This window comes from Sciurus vulgaris, assembly GCF_902686455.1.
Source record: "Sciurus vulgaris genome assembly, chromosome: 9".
NCBI classification, from domain to species: Eukaryota; Metazoa; Chordata; class Mammalia; order Rodentia; family Sciuridae; genus Sciurus; species Sciurus vulgaris.
This window is the reverse complement of record NC_136469.1, coordinates 106,645,815-106,658,913: the sequence shown is the minus strand read 5'-3', so window position 1 is coordinate 106,658,913 and position 13,099 is coordinate 106,645,815. Positions and strand designations below refer to the sequence as shown.

Sequence of the window (13,099 nt, the reverse complement as noted above, 5' to 3'; positions counted from 1 at the left end):
TAAAAGAGACACATTAATGCTCTCAGTATTGGAATAAACCATCCAAAGACTATATACATAAATTTGCATATGATTCATATGTGTATATATACAGACAGTTCCTAACTTAAAGTAGTTCAACTTTATGATTTTTTTTTTTTTTTTTTTTTTTACTTTTTGATGGTGTAGAAAGCAGTAAGTATTCAGTAGAGACTGCCCTGTTCTTTAAATTTTGAATTTTAAATCTTGTCATGGGCTATAGATATACAGTATAATCCTCTCTTGTGATGCTGAAACATCAGTGAACGTACAGCCACACAATCATGAAGATTGACAACCAGTTCTGCACAGTTTTCTGTATTGTCAGCCTTTCTTGGATGCAGGTATTCAAAAAATTATACAAGGTGTGTTATGGTTTAGATATGAGGTGTCCTGTGTTAATGGGGAGGACTATTCAGAGGTTAAACAACTTGATTGTGAGAGACGTAACCTAATCAGTCCATCCTAGTTTGAATGAGCTGACTGGGTGATAACTGTAAGAAGGTAGGGCGTGCCTGGACGAGGTGGGTCATTGGGGGCTTGTCCTGAAAGGGTTCGCCTTCCCTTCAGCATCTCCCCACTTCCCTATCTGCTTTCTGATTGCATTAATGGTGCAGTGTTCCTCTGCCATGCCCTTCCACCATGATGTTCTGCCTCACCTTAGGCCCAGAGCCAATGGACTAGAATGACCATGAACTAAACTTCTGGAACTGTGAGAAAAAATAAACTTTTCCTTCCTCTATATTGTTCTTCTTGGGTATTTGGTCAGTGTTGCAAAGCTAACTAACCCAATATACAACACTTAATATAAAATAGGTTTTGAGGTAGATGAACCTGTCCACCTATAGGCTAGTATAAACTTATTTGAACACATTTAAGGTAGGCTAAACCAAGCTATGATTTTCATTAGGTTAGGTATATTTAATTCATTTTCCACCTATGATATTTTAAACTCATGATAGGTTTATGAGGATATAACCCCACTGTAAGTTAAGGAATATCTCTATATAATACATTTAGGTATAATATATCTAATATTATTATATAATATATATCTATTATGTAATGTGTAGTATATTTAGCTATATTATAAATGCATTTATATATAAAAGCTTTATTCTCACAAGAGGGAATTGGAGAAACTGTATGGAAACAGTAAGAATAGAAAACTTTCCTAGTATAAAACAATGCATCTAGATGCCACAGTCATATTTTGTTCCTTTGCCCTCTCTCAAAATAAACATGTTGTACTTGAAAATTATAATTTGACCCTTCATGAGGAATTATATAAAGTATTTCATTCATGACTATGAAGGGTTCCTTCCCTCAATCTGAGGCTGGTTCTGTGATATAGAAAAGTACCTTTTCTTTTTATCTAGCCAACATCTACTGTGGGCTCTGGAAATTGGTAAGTTTCCAAGTCATGTTTGTTGAATGAATTGGGAATAAAATGAACTTGATTTAAGTACTATTTTTTTTTCTTTTTTTTTTTTTTTTTTTGGTATTGGGGAAAGAATCCAGGGCCCCTTAATGACTGAGCCACATCCCCAGCCCTTTTTAACATTTTATTTCGAGAGAGGGTCTTGCTGAATTGCTTAGGGCCTCACTGAGTTGCTGAGGCTGACTTTGAATTCATGATCCTCCTGCCTCAGCCTTTGGAGCCCCTGGGATTACAGTCGCCTGCCACTGTACCTGGCTCTAAGCACTCTTTTCTGAAGATGCGTAAGTGCAGTGTGCTTGAGTCAAGTTGACCTTTTCCCATTGAGAACCCTTAAAACTGACAAAACTATAACAAACATGTCTTCATCAGTGGTGAAAGTGTGACTTAGCTTTTTACAACCTAGCATGACACTTCCTCTTGTGATATAATCACCAGTTATCAAAGTAACTACCTTAATTCATGTTTTGGGTGACATATTACCCTTTCCTAGCTTCTTGTGTACATCAAAAATATAGAATATGCATACCTATTGGGGTTTAGTCCAAGAAATTCAATTAACTGAAAATATTAAATAGCACTCAGAACTCCAAGGTGATTTTATTTGGCAAATTTGGTTCATCCCACCCATGGAAAATACTGAGGGTTACGTAACTTGATTATTTAAGACCCATAGTTTCACACTAAATTGGCCCTTGTTATCACCAAAACCCATCGTTAGTACATCACATATACTGTTTATACATATCTTATTTCCAAAGCGTCTGTGAGGTGAAGAAAAAATGTTTTGTAGCTGGCAGGATAATCCTTATTAGAATAGCCATCCCAACATGCTACCTTGGCACCTGACACAGAAAAGAAACATTGTCCTTGCTGGTCAGATAAACAATTAGTCTCTCTTAAGTTATAAGTCTCTTAAAAAGAATGTTGGTCAAGTGGGTCACAGATGACACAAATCAGAGAAAGTGCAAGTTTTATCAAGGCTTATCTCTGATGGTCAGTCAAGGAGACTTTCATACCACAAATTTGTTGTGAAAGAGTTTCTATCCTGTATTCAGAAACCTGTGACTATGAATTTCTCTATACTTCTTATTGACGTTAATAAGTAACTTCCTTGTCTCCCAAGGGATCATATAAGAAATCTGAAATTTTGTTAGTGTTGTCTCATGTTGGTTGAGAAGATTGTAAGTCTGTCTAGGTCAGGATTTTGTTCTTCCTTTTTGAGCTTTTGTGAATTTTGGTTGAGACTTGTAACTATATTAAATCTACAAAAAGATTTCAAACTGGACTTTATCTCCTTTATTTCATTCTAACCTTGGACACAAGGGACTGCTTGTATCAGCTGTTAAGCTGTTGGTCATAGCCTTCATTTACATATTCAAAGAAGTTGGGCTTCCCAACAATGAGTGATATCTAATAAACTGTTCACTCTATATCCAACTTTAGATTTTGAAATAAAGCTACTTATCCTAGAGACATGGTTATCAAAATGTGCTCCCAGGACCAAAAGGATCAGCACTGCCTGACAACATGTTAAATAGGTGGGTTCTTGAATTTTTGTTCCACACTTGCTGAATCAGAAACTGAATAGTTGAGGTTCTGGAGATTCTGATGCATGCTAAGTTTGAAAGACACAAAAGAAAGCATCTTAGAATGACTGTACCTAAGAATGTTTTTGACTGAGCTAAGTGAGCTCATGTGTATATTTTATGTTGTTTGTTGGCTGGTGATGACCTCAGAAATGTTTAAATGCTAACTGGGCCTAAGAGAATTCATTATCCTGTATTTGCCTTGGATAATCTACCCTGCTTCAAAGTTCTCATTAAGCATTCGTTAAGGGAAACAGTTTTTGAGAATTAAGTCTGCTTTGAAGAGATTTATGTACTGTAAGAAACTTACATTGTTCTGTAATTTGGGAACATTTTACTAGTGAATGATTTTATTCTTAATATCTTCTAGAAAATATGTGCTAAAATTGAAAATAATCTAGTCTTGAATGATATTTGGTTATATAAAATTTTATATTAGCATTGTATTATTGGAAAGATATGATTTAGAGTCAAAATTTGTATGATTTGAGAAAGTTACAAAAGCTTTTTGGACCTTCTGTTTCTTCCTTTGAAAAATGGAAATGAAATGTTACACCAAATTGTAAAGATGAAATTAAATGACATGTAGAAAGTTTTGTAAACACTAATCATTGTAGAAGCATTGGTACTTATTTACCAAGTAAGGCTTAACTGATTTCATGCCTAAAATTGGTAGTTTTTAGATTGTAGAATTTTAATTATCACTTTCTTAGTTCCTGTAAGTGGGTGAATAGAATATTGGGTGGAAAAAATTAATATCCAGCATCATGCAGACCTACATTAGGGCAGCTATAGATTATTTCATAGCTGTTAATTATAACTTCTTCCTTCAAAAACTTTAACTTAATTATTAAGAATTACAAATTAACACATGTTCATTGTGCCAAAGGAAAGAAAAGCTAGCACTCTACTTCTATTATTTTTTTATTCTCACCATGAGGTAACAGCTTTCACAGTCTATTGTGCTTTGTTGCACACCCATGCCCTTACAGATGCGTGCTTTGCTCTCCCAAGTATATGGAAATGTATACATACCCAGGGTGTTTGTATTATTGAGTAAAGTAAGCCCAAATCAGGCCAGCTGTAGACCCAGCAAGGCAATAAGAAGTAGAAAATGAAGCATATGAAAGTGCAGTGCAATGAGAACTTCCTTGATTGGTAATCAGCAGGCCTTTGGGTGCTGATGTGACCCCTTTTCCAGTCAAAGAAATTAAAGAGGCAGTGAGTAAGCTCATGTCCCAGGCTGTTCTGACCTGGCAGGACCTTCATGGCTCACAACTGACAAAATTACTACATGATTTTATCTCCATCAGGATGGAGATGATGAGATCTATGTTCACTCATGAGGATCACGGGTCTTGTTTCTTTCTTGGCAAATTTTGTTTCTTAGTTATGTGGTGACTTAAACTGTAACCTGTCCAAGTTATCATTCTCACAGTCTTTGAACCAGATCAGTCATTTTAGTCTTTTTGTCATTCAGGGTCAGGAAAATCAGCTCATTCTATTTAAAACTCTCTGTCACTTACTTTTTACCTTACAATTTATGATAGTGTCCAGTTTCGGTCGATAGGTGGTGATGAATAATATTTCCCTAATGTGGATATTTGCAATGTGGTCAGCTATTCTACAATTGAAGGACTTTCATATTTTCATGGTTTTATTGTTTATACTACTAAAAAGAAAAGCTACAATATATATTCTTGTACATATGTCCATACTTATAGAAAATAAAGTCAAATTTTTATGTTAATAGTTATGTGTATTTTCAGTTGATTACATATTGTCAAATTCTTTGGGAAAACATAGCAATTCATATTTCTATTGCCAAAGGGTTTGTTTCTATCTATACCAGCACTGGTATAACTGTTCATTTTAATTTTTGTCAGTCAAATGAATAAAAGAAGTACTTTCATGATAATTTTAATTTGCAACCCTCTAGTAACTAGAGAGATTCAATGTCCTTACATCCATTGGTTCTTCGAATTTCTTCTTTTGAAAGTTACTTATTTGTATTTTTTGCTCAAGTTTATTGGGCTCTTCATTTCTTGTTTAGCTGTGAATACTTTATATATAAGAAATATTAAACCTTTGCTATTTATTATTGCTGCCATTGTCTCTTTATTGTTATGACTTTTACTATGATAGAAAGATAGAAACAAAATGATGTACCCCATTTGTGTACAATGAATCAAAATGCAGTCTGTAAAAAATTAAAAGCTAAATTAAAAAATTTAAAAAAGTAATTAATAATACAAAAAAAGAAAGATAGATACCTGATTGATAACTAAATTATGTGTCCTTTATAAATTTTCTCTTAAAATAAGTCTGGCCCAGCTTACAATAATAAAAATATTATTCTAAATTTTCTTCTAGTAGTTTTACTATAATTTTTTACAATTAAGCTGCTAATTTATCTGGTTTATCTAATGTGATATAAAGGAGGAATTTAGCTTTCTTGCTTTCAAGTTAAATGACTATATCAGTTAATAATTAAGCAAATTGCTCTTTTTTCCAATTAATTGAAATTTCACTTTGCCATATATTATATTCCTGTTTATATGTGGATCTACTTCTGAGCCTTCTATATCAGTTTCTATTATTGTGTAACAAATTACCACAAATTTAGTAACTTGAAACTACTGATGGGTACAAGTTCTATGGTCAGTGTGACTGAGTTCTTTACTCAGGTTCTCAAAGACTTAAATTTCTCATCAGGAGGCGATGGGGAGAATCCACCTTCAGTGTCTTTCATTTCTCTTTCACTGCAGGAATGAGGTCTCCATTGGAAGCTCCTCTCAGTTCCTAAGTGTCACCAGCCTCCATTCTTTTGAGTGGTATTTAGTTTGAGTCAATATTCATAAGTGAAATTGATCTAAAATTTTTGTGACAATTACAAACAAGCTTGCACATATATATTTTAGTAGTACATATAGATATTTGTATGTTGGTGATAAATGATTGCTTTCAATGAAACATTTTTTCTGCCTTATGGTTGCCTTGCTCTGAAACTGTATTGTAAATTGTATGTGTATACTATTTGATTTTTATTAATCACATACGTTCTCTCTCTCTCTCTCCCAGTGTTAACATTTACTGAGTATCTTGACCTTTAAGAACTATGTGATGTTAGTAGCTATTAAATTCTAGATAATATCATGGTAATAAAATGCTGGTATCAACAAACTAAAGCAAGGTATCCAATAAAAGGCATTCTGATTCTGCATTTCTGGCTTAAGTTGAACTTGAAGTTGCCAAACTCAGCCCAGGAACATGTGGACCTTTTTGAACAGTTAATCTTTAATGATATTTTTCCACCACTAAGTTTATTGGTAATCCAAATTTACAAGTAATTATAGTTTGCTTTTAAACAAAAAATGAAATTGGATAATAAATAAAAGGTAGTTTTGTTTTCAGTAAAATATTATGTCTTCTCACTCCTTCTCTTTATTTCCCCCTTCACTAACTTTAAGGACAGCAGCTCACTCAGGATAAGAATTTCTAGTTCTGAAGTATTCTTTTGGGTTTTAAGTAGTCATCTCTGAATTTTAAGTCACCCATTCTTTGTGTGACTTTGAAGCCTCTATTAATTCTCAAGGCAAACTCTTATCAGTGTCAGAGAATCAGGTCAAATAAAACATGGGACCATTTGGTTTATAAAAATGGTTATAAGTCAGCTTTTTAGAACTTTGGCTAAATTTTAGAATTATGAATTATATTCTTGAAAAAAAAATCTTAAAAGTGCTTCATATTAGGTTGTTTTTTAGAGCTTTTGTATTCCTGGTTGCTAGATGTGACCTTGGGAATAGCTAAGAGAAAAGAGGAGGAGGGCATTCTATGCTTAGCTAGTTGGTTTCCTGGTAGCCACTGCAGTTCACTGAAGAGCAGAGTTAGTAAAAGATGAGTATGCCCAGGCGGTTGAATGTGAGTTAGAGTGCAAGAAATTAAACATAGTTTAGTATTTGGATAAAGTTGTATCAAGTGCATACAAATTCTCAATTAACACTTATAAATATTGTAGTTGAGAGAACATTTTTCAGATGATTTCAACAGTAGTTAACTTTCACTTAGCACGAATCATGGATTGCACATTGTTCTAAGGGATTTAAATATATTAATTCACTTGGTCCTTGCAACAAACCTTAAAGCAAGATTAGCTGGTAAGTGGAAGTGCCAGGAATTGACATTGGCATCTGATTGCAGCATCCTGGGTCTTTTTTTTTTTTTTTTTAGTTGTAAGTGAACACAATACCTTAATTTTATTTATTTCTATGTGGTGCTCAGGATCAAACCCAGTGTCTCGTGCTAGGCAAGCGCTCTACCGCTGAAGCACAACCCCAGCCCTGCATCCCGCCTCTTAATCACTACTACCCAGCTTACTAATCGTATAAATCCACTAGCAAAGAAAACATGCTATTCTGAAATAATCTTTCAGGCCTGGAGAAGCAAGTTCCTTTTTTGAATAATGGCAAAATGATGCAATCACAAGCCCAAAGTGACTATCGCTTCTCAGATTTAGATCTAGTATTCTTACTTCTAGGAGAATGAAAGCCAGGCTGAGCCATAAGAGAAAAAGTGGGGTGTTTTTATTTCCTTTTCCCATGTTACCTCTTTTCTGTAAAAATTCAATGATCAACAGACATTTGGCCAAGTAATAGACAGATACATGGAGAGGAATTTCCTGTTTCTGGACTTTGAAGAATGAAGCCACCTGCGACATATTGCCCCTAGGGCAGTGGCTGAGCCATGCTCAGGGTTGTAATGAAGCAGAGCAGAGGAACTCCTCACGGTGTCTCCTGTGTGGACACCTTCCCAGTCTCCCTTACTTCAAGCTTAAACTAAAATGCCCCAGAGGATGAACAGAGGCCAATGTGGCAAGTGGATATGGTTGACCAACTCTCTAGAAAGAGAAGGCAGCATTTGCAGAATTACAGACTGTGCTTGCAACATCTCTGATAAGTCACTGGGGTACTAATTAAATTACACATTCATGGGTCCTGCTCTAGATCCTGTGAATCAGAATCCCTAGGGAAGAGACCTGGGATACTATGATTAACAGGGGCCCCAAGGGGATTTTTAATCAGGGGAGCTTGGGAAACAGAACAAATGGAATACAGTTTGTTCATGAACATAGTTGGAATGAGTTTCAGACAGCATGGTCAAGGATGAGACCGAGTATAAAGGTCATTTCATGTCTTTCCTATCTTTTGTGATTGGTTTTCTACTTAATGCTGTTTACTTCTCAGGTATCAACAGGTACATTAAACTGAGTGTTTACTTAGACTTGACAACTTCATTCAAAATATTGAACTGAGTGTTTACTTAGATTTGAACTATTTCATTTAAATTGAAAGCAATATATTTATAGTTTGTACCTTAGTCCAATGTCCAGAGTTCCCACTCTTTATTTATCTATGGCTGAGAAATGGTTGAATAGGAGAGCAAGGAATAGAATGGACATTGTTTACCTCCAGCTTGTTCTGACTCCAAGTGTGGTCTCATTTTATTCCTCAGTAGATGAAGTTCAGGGGTTAATTACATGAGTCATAGCTAATTAGTAATTATAACTAACAAGTGGTACAGCTAATATTTGAGCCTGAATCTATAGAACAGGATGTATTTGACATGTCCAAATGGGGTAAGCATGATCTCATGCAAGTGTGGAATATAAAGAAGCTGATTTCATAGAAGGCAGTAGAAGAGCAGTTACCCAAGGGGTAGAAGAGGAGGGTGTAGGGAGAGAGTGGTCGAGTAGGTACAAAGTTACTGGTAGGTAGGATGGAATGAGCTCTGATGTCCCTTTGCACAGAAGGGTGACTATGATTAACAATTTTGTATTAAATATTTCAGAAGAGCCAAAAGAAGGGATTTTGAATGTTCTCACTACAAAGAAATTTAAAAAATGTGTGAAATGAGAGATATGCTAGTTAGCCTGACTTGATTATTAGACCTTGTAGACATACATCAAAACATTACACTCTACCCCTTAAATATGTACAATGATTATATGAACATCAAAATAGATTTTTTTTTTTTTGGTACCGGGGATTGAGACCAGGGGCACTTAGCCACTGAGCCACATCCCAAGCCCTGTTTTGTATTTTATTTAGCGACAGGGTTTCACTGAGGTACTTAGGGCCTCACTAAGTTGCTGAGGAGGCTGACTTTGAACTCGTGATCCTCCTGCCTCAGCTTCCTGAGCCACTGAGATTACAGGCATGCGCCACTGTGCCTGACCAAAATTAAAAAAATAAATAAAAATCAAGAGTAAAATACTAATTTCCTCAATTAAAAGGCATAACTAAGAAATTTAGGATTACAATCAAGGGCCAGAGTAAAGAGTTTCTATCATTGTCATGTCAAAATTGTGTCCAGTGTTCGATTGATTTTTATTTTAAGAGAAACTGATTAATATTTTATGTGAATTTGTGTCCATTTAACAATGTTGGTTCTCTCTACACTTAAAAAAATTAAAACAATATGTTTGCCAATACCCTGACAAAATACGTCTTTGTATAGAATTTTGCTTAAGGATTACTTATTTTTGCACTCTAGATTATGTAATTTTCAAAGTCTAAACCTGAAAATAACATGAGTCTTAATGATTCTTGATGAGGCATGACTTACTCTGGTTTGCTTTCCTTTATCTTATCTTTCCTTTACCTGAATATTTATGTGAAACAATATTAATAACAGATCCTTTTCTACATATTCCGATAATTTCTACATACTTTTAACTTTGCTGGTTAGGTAGAGAAAGAAGAAAAAGCCATGTGTGCCAGGCTCTGATGGGAAAAAAGCGTGCAGCCCTCACTTGTACCTGTGAGGCATGCTGGCGTCTGTTGGTGCCTTTCAACCATCAGTGTCTGCTTTCTGCATCTATGGGGATGGAGACATGGATTTGTCCACCTCCTAATACACTTTCAGTTCAATGTGGGGCCAGACGCAATCAGTGGCATCCAAAGTATGTAGAGAAACACATTAGTGGACCTTGAAACCAATTCCATGTATCATACGAATATGGGAGAGAAAGAATAGAAAATAGTTTATGCATGGCAAGTGGTGAGGGTCAGGATTGTTTTGTAGAATCTTTGTTTTGGCTACAAGTGTGTATGTAGTATATGTTGAAAGCCACTGACTTAGGGTAGCTTAGTAGACTCTTGTATTCCTGCCTTATGTAAAAGGATTTAATTAAACTGGAAATTCGGAAAGGATCTCATTGTTTGCTAATTACCTCCAAACTTGATTTTTTTCTCCTCAGTCCCTTGAAAGTATAACTTTGGTGTTTTGCTTAAATCCACCCTCAGATCCAATTATCACTTTTCAAGAATGAGCAGCAGTACTGATGGGAAAGAGTTCCTACAAGAGGGTGAGCTGCTGGCCAGCTGTGGAGGGTAGGAAATAGCTGAGGGAGATGCTGAGATGCTGAGGGGGGAAGTGAGCCAGCCCCAATTCTGTTTCCTCTAAAATTCCATGAGAATAGAAAGGAGGAAGGAAAGGGCAGGGCATAGAGCAGCTAACATTAAGGACATTCATTGAAAAGGCTCAGAGGAAAGCAGGCCTAGAAATACTTTAGCAAGTACATGATTTTCAGGCATCATGAAATTATTTCTTGGAAATCAAATGACTTAAGGAAAAATGTGGTTCTTGCCTGGGTCTGTGGAATGACAAGCTGATTGTCTCTGAGTCAGTATTTTTGTGAGTGTGAGGTTATTAGTCATACACACCAGGAATTACCAGGAGTTAACCTTCTCATATTTGTTTAATTAATCTTATATTTGCAGTCTCAAGAGATCATGTTCTGAAATATATAGAGCCAAGTACAACTTAGATTGTTGTATGAGATTGTGGACACTAGAGGGATACACATCCTTATTTCTTAATAAGAATGTACTTGCAAATGTGAACTTCCTTCTAAAGTTTCCAGAAATAATAGCAAATCATGCTAATTTCAACCTTGTAATAATCATAAATTTTGTCATGACGATCACCTAGTGAGTGTGGTGTGAAATGCATGAAAAGCACTTAGTATTTATATGAACTATTTTCCTCTGCTATCTGTTGATTAATTTAATAGCATTATCTTCTATCTCTGTGCTGGAGGGGATTCCTGGATATGTTATGAATTACTTTAGTACAACCAAAGGACTACACTATTTTTATATACTGAAGTGAAAACCAGGTTTTTCAAATTTATTTCGAGGTCAGCATTTTACAAATTACATTGGAAAGATAGTGAGCATTGATTTAGTTCTCTTTGAAAAAGGATTTTTGAGAACTCCAAGGACAGAGATTTGATGGGGATAGAACTTTTTCTTCTTGTTCCTATCATTTTGTATAAAATTGATAAGACTGACTTGATGATAGAAGCTATCTAAGACTAACTTTTGAATAAGGGCACATATTGTGGGTTCAGTATTCAGAAAGAATTACATGCACTCAGAGGCTGTTGCCTTTTGCATTTAAAGTGACTTTCTACTCTTATGTATGTTTATTATTTTTCTTCAGATTTATACAATTTTTAAAAATCTGATATCTTTTTGAAAGGTAATTATTCAGTTTTTTTTTCTATAAATGCAAGGATAAAGATAACTGTAATCTATTGAATTGCTTAAGGTCTAATGTATAATAAAAAAGTGTACTGACAAGAATGGATTATTAAAAATATCAATTCATTAGAATCACTAGAATGCTTGGATTAACTCTTTCAGTGCTGCTAGGTAATGATTGATTGTTTCAGTCCATGAAAACTGGATGCAATTTTAATGTCCTTTGGGGGAAACTATTATTTCCTGGTTAGTATAAAACTTAGGGAAAAGAATACTTATATTACAAACTTAGAATGAAGTTTATGAAGGAAGTAAGCTTAAACAATTTCCCCAAACTACATCAGTGCCTTCACTTCTCTTTTGCACCTGGGATTGCATTTTGATATTTCCAGGCCATTACCTCATCTAGACCCTCGGCTCTTGGAGAATGGGAGTTAAGTCTTAATCATCTCTGTATTCCTAACCTAGTGTGGTGTGTTGCACATTACCTAGATTTTCTCATAGTGAAGTGTGTGGACACCTACATCAGATTAACCTGGAAAGTTTTGCTAATTCAAATGATCAGGACATATCCAAAGATTTACTAAATAAGACTCTCCAGAGGTGAACTTCAAACCAAGATGAGTAAATATAATGGCATTGATAAAGCAAAGATGAAAACCAAGGCCCCCGACCTTGCCCTCCGCATACTTGATGATGTGCTCATTATCTGCTAGATGAACTTTTGGGGCATCTGCTAAGTACCAAGCACTGTAGATACACAGATAAGTAAGACACATTAACAGTCAAAACTCTTGAGTCAGGAAGATGTGTTTTGAATCAACCTTAGCTACCCATGTCACAGGATTGATGCAAACATTAAGTAAGATAATGTATGTAAAGCACTTTGGAAAGTACTTGGGATAGACTGTACTCTTCATAAATGTTAGCCTTCCCCCACTTCTTTTTTCTATCTACAGAGCTCACATTCTAAGTGGAGCTGAATTTCCTGGAAAATAAGGAAAACTTGAAAATAAGGAAGGGATTATGTATCAGTTAGATTTTGTTTTATAACATACCATCCCATATTTTATGACATAACATTTACTGACTCAAGATTTGATGGATTGGCAGTTTAGACTGAGCTCAGCTGGAACAGCTCATCTCTATTCTAGGTTATGTCAGCTGGGCATGTTCACGTGCTTGTGGTCTGCTGGAAGTCTGTGGCTCACCCACATATTGGCAGGAGCAATGGGCCTGTGTTCTATCTTACCGTGAGCAGGCCAGGCTCACAATAGTGACAGAAGGGTTCCCGAGCAGTGAGAGAGAGCAAGTCCCATTGAGCAAGCACTTTCAAATCCCCGCTTGCATCCTGTGTATTAGTCTTTCTGTAGCCAAAGCAAAGAATGTGACCAAGGAATAGAAAGAATTTTCAACAGTTAGGGAAAGAGTTCACCTCTTGATGGACAAAGGGATGTGCTTACGTGCCATCAGCCTGTAGGCTGGGTGATTTACATATTGTGCATTTA

At 35.5% G+C, this 13,099-nt stretch overlaps 1 protein-coding gene across 2 annotated transcripts in view; it reads left to right on the top strand.

Annotated features, from left to right (window-relative positions):
• The window catches only part of ATP10D (ATPase phospholipid transporting 10D (putative)), a 105,292-nt gene that overhangs the window by 16,074 nt on the left and 76,119 nt on the right, over positions 1-13,099 (top strand). The gene's annotated exons all lie outside the window — the stretch shown is intronic.